Source organism: Nematolebias whitei, chromosome 8 (genome assembly GCF_014905685.2).
Source record: "Nematolebias whitei isolate Nwh7 chromosome 8, NemWhi1, whole genome shotgun sequence".
Taxonomy (NCBI): domain Eukaryota; kingdom Metazoa; phylum Chordata; class Actinopteri; order Cyprinodontiformes; family Rivulidae; genus Nematolebias; species Nematolebias whitei.
This window is the reverse complement of record NC_056505.1, coordinates 4,686,815-4,698,066: the sequence shown is the minus strand read 5'-3', so window position 1 is coordinate 4,698,066 and position 11,252 is coordinate 4,686,815. Positions and strand designations below refer to the sequence as shown.

At 42.1% G+C, this 11,252-nt stretch overlaps 1 protein-coding gene across 1 annotated transcript in view; it reads right to left on the bottom strand.

Annotated features, from left to right (window-relative positions):
- rasgef1ba (RasGEF domain family, member 1Ba) overlaps positions 1–7,015 on the bottom strand; it is a 23,091-nt gene extending 16,076 nt beyond the window's left edge. The window contains exon 1 of the mRNA XM_037680151.1: positions 6,744–7,015. The gene's annotated coding sequence lies outside the window, so the exon portion shown is untranslated. The remainder of the gene's footprint in view (positions 1–6,743) is intronic.
- Between the last annotated feature and the right edge of the window lie 4,237 nt (positions 7,016–11,252).

The following is an 11,252-nucleotide window of genomic DNA, read 5'->3' as shown; positions in this document are numbered from 1 at the left end:
GTTAGCTAATGTTTAGTTCCTTTTAGAGAGGATTCTGCTTCTTTTAGCTAGTATTCAGCTTCTTTTAAATAGGATTCTGTTCTTTTAGCTAGTATTTTGTTTCTTTTAGCCTTTAGCTAGTGTTCGGCTTCTTTTAGATAGCGTTTTGTTTCTTTTAGCTAGTATTTTGCTTCTTTTAGCTAGTGTTCAGCTTCTTTTAAATAGGATTCTGTTCTTTTAGCTAGATCATTTTAGTTTTTAGCTAGTGTTCCGTTTCTTTTAGCTTTTATTTATCGTTCTGCTGTTGCTTTTTCTTTAAGCTCTCTGGACCACGAGGACATTCAGCTCATAGCATCACATATCACAGATCACCGATGTCTAAAATGGTAATTTAAGAGATCCAAAACATTCAACTGTTGTTTTAACCGCCATGATGCAAAATTACATGATACATATAAAATATATAGTATTATATATAATGCATATAATACAAAGTTTAACGCTTTAACTTTGCTACAAATCTATAAATAAAATAATTTATTTCAAGTGTTTGTGACTCAAGGATGATCAGAGTGAAAGTAAATGAAACTTTAATGCATAAAACTGAAAGTGAACCAAAAAATAAAGAAGAAAATAAAACTAAAGGAAACGTGTCGGAGCTTGTGAGGTTCTGGTCCAAAGTGCTGCCCTTCAGGAAGTCATGACTGTGAGATCATACGGTGTGATCACGCTGTCGGTTCGCTTCCTTCATGCTCATGAGTGTGTGTGACTCAGTGTGTGTGTGTGTGTGTGGGGGGGGGGGGGGGGCTGTCAGAAAGAGTACAAAATGACGAGTGAAGGGCGGCTGTGGTTTCACACGTTGACCTACATGTTCCATTCGAGCACGACTTCTGCAGTAAATTTAAAAATATGTCAAATATTTAAAAAAAAGTCAGACCTGAAGAGTTTATTTTCCTTTTTAAAACATTAAATGTAACTCAGACACAATTCAGGGGCAAATATCGATCACTGACGTTACAGGAGGGAATGTGCAAAAATCTGATTTACTCATTTCAACCTGCACCTTTTCACTCTTTACGTTTTTATTGAAAAACCTCAACACCTGATCAAATCTCAAATCTGAATACATCAACTTTATTACATTCTTATTATTTACATGTTCTAATTCTTGATCTAAAGCGGTGTGCGTTCAAACATTTGAAGCTTTTGTAAAATTAAAAGGGTTTGTTTGAAGTTTTCATTCCTTAAAGTTAATGTTGTGCGATGATGTAGAAGTTGAATTGAGAAAAACGTCTGATCATGTGATCATTTTTGACACTTTGAGCATATTTAATGAAATTAGCAACAACTTATGACTTCTCGACTTCGTGAAGGGCCGTAACAGTTTGTGTTATCCAGAGATGATGGAAGAAAATGGATTCACCTTCAAACTGCTCAGATTTTCTATCGTCCTCCTCTCTGCCTCCTGCCAGGTACACTACGAGACAACACAAAGGGCCTTCTACTCTGACTGTGTTGGGGGTGGGGGTGGGGGGGGTACAAGGTCCAACAATTTCAACCCCCTCACAGCTTCGCACGCTCACACACCTCCCTGACAATATGCTGCCCCGTGGCTGCCGGCCAAGGGTGAAGCCTTTACGACCGACGCAGTGCAGAGCTGCCAGGGATCGATTCAGAGACGCCGAGAGGAATAACGTGCACCTGCCCACACAGTGAGATAAACAGCCCCCATTAATTCAGGCTTTCTTTGTCTCGTGATGAAGGAAAGAAAAGGAAAGGAGGAATAAACATCAGCTGATCAAATCAGAGGGAGTTAACTCTTTACCGACCATAAGAGGGCTGTGAGAAGTTTTGATTGTTTCTCCGGTAGAGGGCTAAGCAGTTTTAACACAGTGAGGGTGAACATGACGAGCAGCACAGGACCTTATCTGTGTCTCGTCTTTTATTAAGATTCAGTTTTTGAAGAGGGAACTGAGCCGACTATGTTCCTACCCTCACCTGTGGTCATGGGGTCATGACTGAAAGAATGAGATCATGGATACAGGCGGTTGAAATGAGACAGGGTGAGAAGTTCAGTTATCAGGAGAGACTGAGTAGAACATCCTCCACATCCAGAGGAGCCAGTTGAGGTGGTTCAGACATCTGCCATCTGCTGCCCGAGACCTGACTTTGGAACAAGCGGAGGGAGGGATGAATGGATGGATTCAGCATTCAACAAAGTTGTTGCTCGTTTTAAAAAGTAGGTCTGGTTTACGCTCGTAGAGCTGATGAATGAAGCGACCGTGGTGTCCAACAGCAGCTCCAGATGTGTCCATCCAGGTGATCTTGACTGAACTTGGACCACGATCAGGGTGTTTGGGTTTGGATTCAAATAGTCTCTTTTGAGTCAAAACTCATGACTGGACAAAGTTACACAAGCTAAAAAAATATATATAAATAAAATATCTTTAATCAGAGGCTCCATCACCTGTATTCTGATCTGCAGGTCCTACAGACACAGTTCTGTTTGTTTTATACATAAACTAAACTCTCCTTGTTTATTCATGACCACTTTAAGTCCCATCAGGCCTCCATCGACACGAGGGGAGCCTCACAGTCCTCTTCATTCACACACACACCGCTCATAGCTAAAATAGCTATTATTCAGCCAGACAGCCATGGCCATTTCCATGAGAATGGTGTGTGGAGTCAGAGCAGAGCGGCCCCAGCATCTGCTGCTCCATGTGGCTTCTGTTCAGACGAAAGGAAGATCACAAGCCACATGATGCTCTCACAACAAGTCAACCGTTTTTAGATCTCCGCTCAGTGCACGGTGGGTTGAGTTGAACAAAACTGCTCCTTTCTTGGAACAGACACATGACGTGATGCTTCTTCTGGTCCAGGTCCTGGGGTCAGTACGAAGCAGGTGGTGGGACGTCGAGAACACGACTCTGATCCAAACAACAACTCTCTGATCTCATCTGTGCCTTCTAAAGCCCTGCGGGGGTGGAGGGGGCAACGTACACAGAGTCCCACTCAGTGTTCAACAGCTAGGCTAACAGAAGTACCTGCAGGAGGGTCTGAAGGTTCATCAATCCAAAACAGCATTTTATATTTATTTAAAAGGCTACAACTGATTAACATTTTGGAGTTAGGCTGATCCAACATGGCCGCCACAGCAAGTCAAAACTAAAATGGCTCTAACCCGTTGAGTTTTACAGAGTAAAGTGTGGTGTGGTAGCCGAGAGTCATCTCCAACTTATATTCTGAGTGCTGGCTAGGGATGCACAATATTATCAGCATGGTATCGATATTAGCCGATATTAGCCGATATTAGCGATGAGACATCGGCCATTCCATCAAAATAACTCACCGATACAAAAAGGTGCTGTTTTTTATATATTTATATAGTGTTACATTATTTTCAGCCTCTTTTTTGGCTTCGATATCCCATTCAATAGACCAAAGACCATGCAGTATAATGTATTTTATTCCGCAGCAGAGAAAGCCATGCAGCGGTGGTAAGGTCTAGGGCGAAAATATCGGTATTGGTATCGGTTACCGGCCAAATAAGTTGTAACATATCGGATATCTGCCAAAAATCCAATATCCTGCTAGCTAATTTTGAAACATCAGATGTTATTTTGAAGGTTTACCCAAAACAGCTAAAACTCTGTTGTTTCTAAAAATGTTTTTGTCTCTTGGGCGTAAACGATTGATTGAATGATTTTAACAGTTCTTTATGTTTTTATTGGTTTTTGTTTGCTGCTGTTTTTTTCTTCTACTTTAGCAAACTGTTGTTTCTATTATAAATAAAATTGTTCTGTGCTGTACGTGATTGCTACACGTGACCTTAAATCAACTCTTATCTTCAAGGAAATGCAGGAGTCGTTTTTTTTTTTCCAAAACATATTAAAACTTTACTTTACTTTGCTTTTTTGACACATTTGAACAGAAACTTTACCTGAAGCCATCAAGGACAGGTGAGTTTCTTCAAAACAAACGCTGTCTCGAAAGAAGAAGATGCTAGTGGACATATAGCATTTTGTCTCTGCCTGCCGTTAAACAAAGAAGTGACTTCCAGATGCCTTTTCTCAGGTTTTAGATAGAAGTATGGGGGTGGGGGGGGGGGGGGGGGTGCAGAACCACTTCCTCTGTCTGCATGAAGGCCATTACTGCCCGTTCTTATTTGCTTCAAACAGCAGCTGCAACCTTGTCACCACAACACCCCCACGCCTTAAAAAACCTAAACTCAGGATGCCTACAAGCAGCAACAACTGAGGCGCGGTGATTTACATTTGGCTTCCAGGTGTCGGTCCGGGGCGAGGAGGTGAAGGGACCACGTTTCCAGTCCAAACAAACGCGCTGGCAGCTGAAGGTAAACAAACAGAATGCCACAGCTTCTTACCAAGAGAGGGGGTTGTGGTTAGGTTGGATGGGTTTAATTATAGCCCGTCTGGCTGAGTGTGCAGCCATCTGCCACAACGTGCTGAAGAAGTCTGGTTTGGACTTCAGCTGGATATGAAAACAAGAGAAAGTTCTGCAGCTTCTCCTTTACAAAGACTCGTTTTTATCCCATTCTTCTCAACAATTTGTTAGAATTTGAATATTAAAAGTGATTTTTAAGGCACTGTGCTCAACCGGTGATGGTTTGTGGAAAAAAGATTTGACCAGCAAAAACAAGCAAGGATCCAAGAACGTTTTTGTTCTAAATAAAGTTCATTTTTGTTTGTTTCAGTCAATAAAAGCACAAAAATCAAAGTAGCAGATCAGTTTTTCCAGGCATTTATCATGATGGGACCAAAACTTCAGACTCAAGCTGGACGTCATGAAGGCCTAACAAAAAAAATAGACAAATAAAAATCTCACACATTTCACATGTCCTTCCAACAATGGCAACACCCATGGAGCCAGCTGGGATGGAGGCATCCATAAGACGTGTGGTCTTATTGATTGACTGGTTCAGCTTTGTTTACATTGATTACGTACCCACATTTCAGAATTTTACCTCAATATAGCTAGAAAACTACACGAGTAAATGTTTTAAACCTTCACCATGTGATGAAGTTCAGGAGAACGATTTAATCTTCATGTTTTCCCTTTGATTTCATATCTTTAAGTGATTTCACCCTGGAGCAAACAGAACCGTCGGCACCGTAAACCTGGAGGTATAAGTCTTTACAGGTGGGACCGCCCCTGACAGGAACCGTGGTGGGGGTCCAGTCTCTAACCTGCTTAGAGTTCAGCAGGACTGGGGCTCTTTGGATAACGACAAGAGGAAAGAAACGTCCGATGAAATCCTTCTTGCAGAATAAACAAGGAAAAAAAAACTTCTGTAGATGCTCCAAACTGCACCTGTCCTGAGAAACCTGAGCAGCTTCCGCTGAGGATGTACGATGTGATGCAGCAGATCACAATGAAACGTTCGCCATACGATGAGATGCTCAAGAAAATGCTAGTCATCAGTTATAAATAGATCTGCATGTGGAATGTGCTGCAGACACTGAGGGATCATCAGCAACCCCCACCCCTGGTCGTCTACTGAGTAAACACGGAAAGGCACGAGGAATCTCACTCATCCGTGACCCGAGGACAGGAGGAGCAGGGAGGCTGAGGAGGCCCCGGTGGAAGAAAAGAAGCAGAATCAGGAGAAGTGTTCGGCGCTAGTTTCACATTAAAGCGAAGATCTTTGGATTTATAAATCAACTTTTATCCTGTCAGCAGAAACGCGTCTCCTCAACTCCTCCTCGTTGACACCATGGAGGAGCCAAAGGAGGGGGTGCTTGCAGCTGCTGCACAGCTTCCATTAAACGTTCTGCCACCAGAATCATCATCAGACCTGCAGGAACATGTCCCCCCTCCTCCCCACAGACAGAGAGATCATCTTACTCCCTGAATCTTTAGGAGCTGACCTCTAACAAAAGATGGGTTCACAGCCAGGAGACATTTTCACTTTTAGAAACAAAATGTGACGTAAACTTTTCTTTTCTACCGCACTGAACTTATAAATCACCTGCTGTGACCCAATGTCACATTCTTTCAGATTTAAGAGCTTTTCACTGCTGCTTTCAGTTAATATCGAGTTCGATTGTTTTAAATGATTTGCCTTCTTTTGTTGCTTTTAGTCAGATTTTTTTTTTTGTCTTTTTAAAACACTGTTGTTAAAAATGTGCCGTACAAATAAAAATGTGTTTGTCTTAAAGCAAATTAGGTGTTAAAGGACTTGACCCACGTGATGCTTAAGAAGCCTAAAGTGTTGAATTTTATCAGGAAGACTAGAAACGTCATCAACACTACACTCATTAAGGGTCTCAGCCATGATGTGAACCAAAAACTAGAACTCGTTCAAGCATTTCCAGAGGATTTACACATTTAGCCGATCAGAGTCCAGCTAAACAATAAGCATGAAAAGGGTTAAACCTTTCAAACCCTTGTAATTCAGAGATTAACCACTGATCCCCCTGTTCTGCAAAGGAGCACAGGGAAGGAGAATCCTCTTAGCCAGGAGGTGCAGAGACACGAACACCAAACCTCCAGATCCAGGTTTTCTGGAGCAGATTTGTTGACGGGGCCAGAATAAAATCACCCGTCTGCTCCACAGACACAAACATCATCTGCAGCCTCAACAGGTGCAATTCATTCAAAAATAATCATAAAATGTCGCACGAGTTTATTTAAAATGCGGTTTTTTTTAGATGTGGCTCAAAGTGCGCTCCTGCACCTGCGCGCACTTGGACACGCACCAACACAAGCTCCAGTTCCCAACAGAAAACAGCTTCACTCACCTCAACGAGCAGGAACTCAAAGGAGGGAACTGATTTATATCCCCCTCAAAAAATTAAAATCAAAAAGCAGCTTCTCAACAGTCGAGACTTCCCGGTTCTTACATGAGAATAAACCGAGCCGCTCCGGTCCCTCAGCCTCTCAGAAATAAATAAAATTAGATTTATAGATTAAATAAAAAGGTGTAATCCGAGTTTAACGTCGGCAACAAGAACCAAAGTGTCTGAAGGAGAAGATGACTGAGCCCAGGTCGTCCTCAATCCGCTGCCTGTTGGTTTCTGAGCTCCTGACGCGCGCGCAGCTTCAAGACTTCTCCGACAGGGAGAGGCAGCAGCCAATCAGAGCAGAGAGCCTCCCCCTCCCCCTGCCTCCCCCCCTCCCCCTTCCATTTCACTTCTCCATCTGCAGCATCACCTCCTCCTCCACCCCCTGAAGTTTCACTTCTTTCAGGTGAAAACTCCCAAAACTCATCTGATTCATTTCATCCAAACCTGTCTGGAGTTCCCCTTTATTCCTTTAGCTGTTTATAAAGGTTTAGATATGTAAAATATGTATTGCTGTGTTTTTCTTGTTCAAACTGAGGCAGTTTATATCTTAAAAATCAGAAAAGAAAACTTTTCATCTCAATGGAACTGATTGCGAAGCTAAAAGCAGAACACTAGAAGCTAAAAGAAGCAAAATGCTAACCCCAAAGTAAACACTTGAACTTGCTACAAGCTTAAAGTAATCATTTATCTTTTAAAATCTTTTATATAAAAAAGGCAACTTTAAAAATATATTTATAGATATATAAAAGCTAAATGTAGCAAAATGCTAGCTAAAAGATAAAAAAAGCAAAAAGATAGCTAAAAAACAAACGCAGACTAGCTAGCTAAAAGTAGCAGTTTGCTGAAACTTGGATTTTACAGAGAACACCGTTTTTGAAGAAAGTGATGAGATCTCAGTGTGTTTCTATGGGAAACATTTTAAAATAAAGTTAAATATTTTAAAATATATATAAAAGTTACTAAAACTACCCATCTCACGAATGAGCTGAACCTTTTAATTATGCGTAGCGCACACAAAAATTATTATACTTCTGTGAAATTCACTATTTTTGCTCAAATTTAGCGAGACAGTGATTCACAACTCGAAGTGCCAACAGCTTATAGACAGGGCTTAAAATTAACTTCATGGTTTCTCCTCCTCCACCATAACACTCAGCATTGGCTCCCCTCAGGGCTGTGTGCTGAGCCCTCTCCAGTTCACTGCTCACGTATGTCCCATCCAGGCTGTCACATTGTAAAGGTTGGAGACGATACAGCGGGTGGGAAGCATCACAAACAACGATGAGTCCAGCTACAGGCAGGAGGTGGCTGGTGCAAAGAGAATAACCTTCACATCAATGTGAAGACGACGAAAGAGATTGTCGTGGACTTCAGAAGGAACAAAATCACCCCCCACCCCCGCCGAACATAGGAGGGTCTGCGGTGGAAGTGGTCTCCAGCTACAAGTACTTGGGAGTGCACCTGAATGACAACCTCAGCTGGAGCAACAACACCACCAGCCTGATCAAGATTCATCTTGTCTGCTGGATTCCTTATATAGAGAACTTTACTAATTGGCTTTTATGTATGTGAATGTTTCTGTAAAGTGCCCTGAGACAACTTTGTTGTGATTTGGCGCTATATAAATAAATTTAATTGATCAAGAAAGCTCATCAGAGACTTTACTTCGTCAGGCAGCTGAGACGAGCTGGTCCGGTCACTCAGTCCATCAGGTGTGCAGTGGAGAGCATCCTGCGCTCCAGCATCAACGTGTGGCGTGGAGGCTGACTTCATCAGCCTCCCCACCATCACAGACATTTCAGGAAGAGAGCCACCTGCATCATGAAGGACCCCACTCACCCAGCACACACACTTTTTGCCCCACTTCCCTCAGTAGCATTAAAAGTGTAGAACCAATAGTCTGAAGAACAGCTTCTGCCCCGAGGCTGTTAGACTCATGAATCTCTAACCACTGTGAAAAATCACATGTTGCTGCTGATCTGTTTCATGTTGCTGCTGATCCGTTTCATGTTGCTGCTGATCCGTTTCATGTTGCTGCTGATCCGTCTCATGTTGCTGCTGATCTGTTTCATGTTGCTGTGTTCATGCAGACTCATGGTGCTGTTTGACGTACAAGCTAACGCATCTACGTAAACAATAAAACTACAATGTAAATAAAAATAATCCAGATTATGTTTCCTATTTTGTTATGCTCTATAAGAATAATAGTAAATTTGATTTAAAAAAGGAAAATAAATAAATTGCTCTGCCTGTTTTTCGTCTCTTTCCGCCCCTCCGCCTAACGTTTTACTCACAATACAGAACGACAACCGTTCCAAAGAGGCAAAATATGAAAGGAAGCCGCCTTTTGTGTGGAATCAGGAACACATACTAAATTATAAGATAAATAGAAAGAACGGATACAAGGAAATCAACATGGGAAATACAATTGTAGTTAAATGACAATTGGATTAAATCTTTTGATTTATTCGTGTTCTCTGGCTACCCTTCACATGTGCATGTCATGTTCTGTGTGCTCGCAGAAATACTTATTAACCTGACAAAATTTGGAGCAAACAACAAAATGTGCAAACTTCCTTTGTACCTGAATAAATTCATCATATTCCCACAAAAGACAGATTTCAGTTGTTCAGTTATATATTACATTTTAACATTTCTATATAAATGCGTTTTACTATTGAAACAGCTGAAGCTCGTTAGAAGCACAAAAGAAACGTGACTGGAAAAACATGGCCGACTTTCTCCTGGTTTCCAACGAGCTCGGCTAAATTAACAGAATCATCCTGAATCTTGTTCTCATCCAGAGACATGACGTAATTGTAGATAAGCTCAGAGTGACACATAATCTAATCTGGTTTTACTCTTATTTAAACAACTGCACAAAAATCTGTTCTTTTTGTCACAGGAGTAAAAACACTTTTAAAACAACTAGACTGATGAAAGTTCTTTACAAGTTGGTTAAAAGCAAACAGCAAATGTCATCAATAAGAGATATAGAGATATATAAATATATATATATATATATATATATATATATATATATATCCTACAAAATCGGACAGTGGGACTTAAACCAAACTCAAATTCAAAGAACGTCAGTTTTCAGGTGGGCAACTAAATAATGTACACAGCCAAGAATTCATTATAGCAAGCTGCAAAGACAGAAATAAAGAGTGCGTTTTGAAGACTAACCCCTCAAAACATGGCTGCACAGCTTGCTGGTTGCAAACACAAAGTGAGATTATGTCGCCCAACTCATGACTCGTGTAAACTTGGACAACAGCAGTGTGGAGCTATACGACCGCTGCAGTTCAACTTTGAACCAGTAGGTGTCACTACCGATGAAATAGGAAGAGTACAAGCAGAAGAGTCGCGCACAGGAAGCTCGTCCTTCAGTCAAAAACGTAACCAAAGCGTTTGAACATTTTCAACTTCTCAAAGCAGTTTTTGAGTTTATGGAATCTCTGCAGGGCGGCACGGTGGCGCAGTTAGAGCTGCCAACTCACAGCGAGAAGGTTGTCCGATCAAATCCGTCTGGGGAGCATTTCTGGGTGCAGTTCGCATGTTCTCTCCGTGTTGCGTGGGTTTTCTCCGGGTGTTTCCTCCCACAGACAAAAAACATGTACATGTATATGTAAGGTCAGGCAACTCCAAATTGTCTCTAGGTGTGAGAGAGAGAGAGTGAATGGTTGTGTCTCTCGTTTGTCTCCATGTGTCCCTGTGATGGACTGGAGACCTGTCCAGGGTGTCCCCCACCTCTTACGCAGTGACTGCTGGATAGCAGTGACTCTCATGACCCGAAAGATAATGGATGGATGGATGGATGGAATCACGGGACCTCCTTGGTGACGCGGTGCTGTTCCCAAGACCAGCGAGCATGGACCAAGTGTAGAAATTCAGCGAGACTGCAGTGGAGAATTTCTCACAACGTTGAGTCACCAGAGAATCTGGGACAGGTCCAGCCCGGTGAGATGCTGCCTTTAAAGTTCTCCTCTGGTTGGCTTTTGTTTGTAACAGGAAGTCGTTCCATGAGTGTCTGGAGCCTGCGTTAGAAAGCCCAACAGAGCTTCCTCACAGTTCTTCAAAGGTGAGCGAGGTCTCCAGTTTGTTTATTCAGGTAAGAGGAGATGAGGAAGTATTTACAGCCTGCAGGGCTAACAAACAGCAGACGCTCATGTTTATGACAGCAGAAGAATTAACAGCCCATCACAGCAGGTTTTGTGATGTCAGGTGTTCACTCATGGAGCGGGAGCGTGCTCGAAGAGTCTTTACTGCAGGTCCGTTTGACGTGATGGACGTGAAATGTTCCTGCAGGAGTAAAAATAAAATGGACGGAAGTTTGAATGAGCTAAAAACAGCTTCGACTCCGAGCAGCTGAAACTGACCTCAGAGCAGCAGGACGGGGTCGTGCTTTGGTTCCGTCATCCTGCTTTTGTTGTTTTATGTGGGTCTTGGTAATGTTCC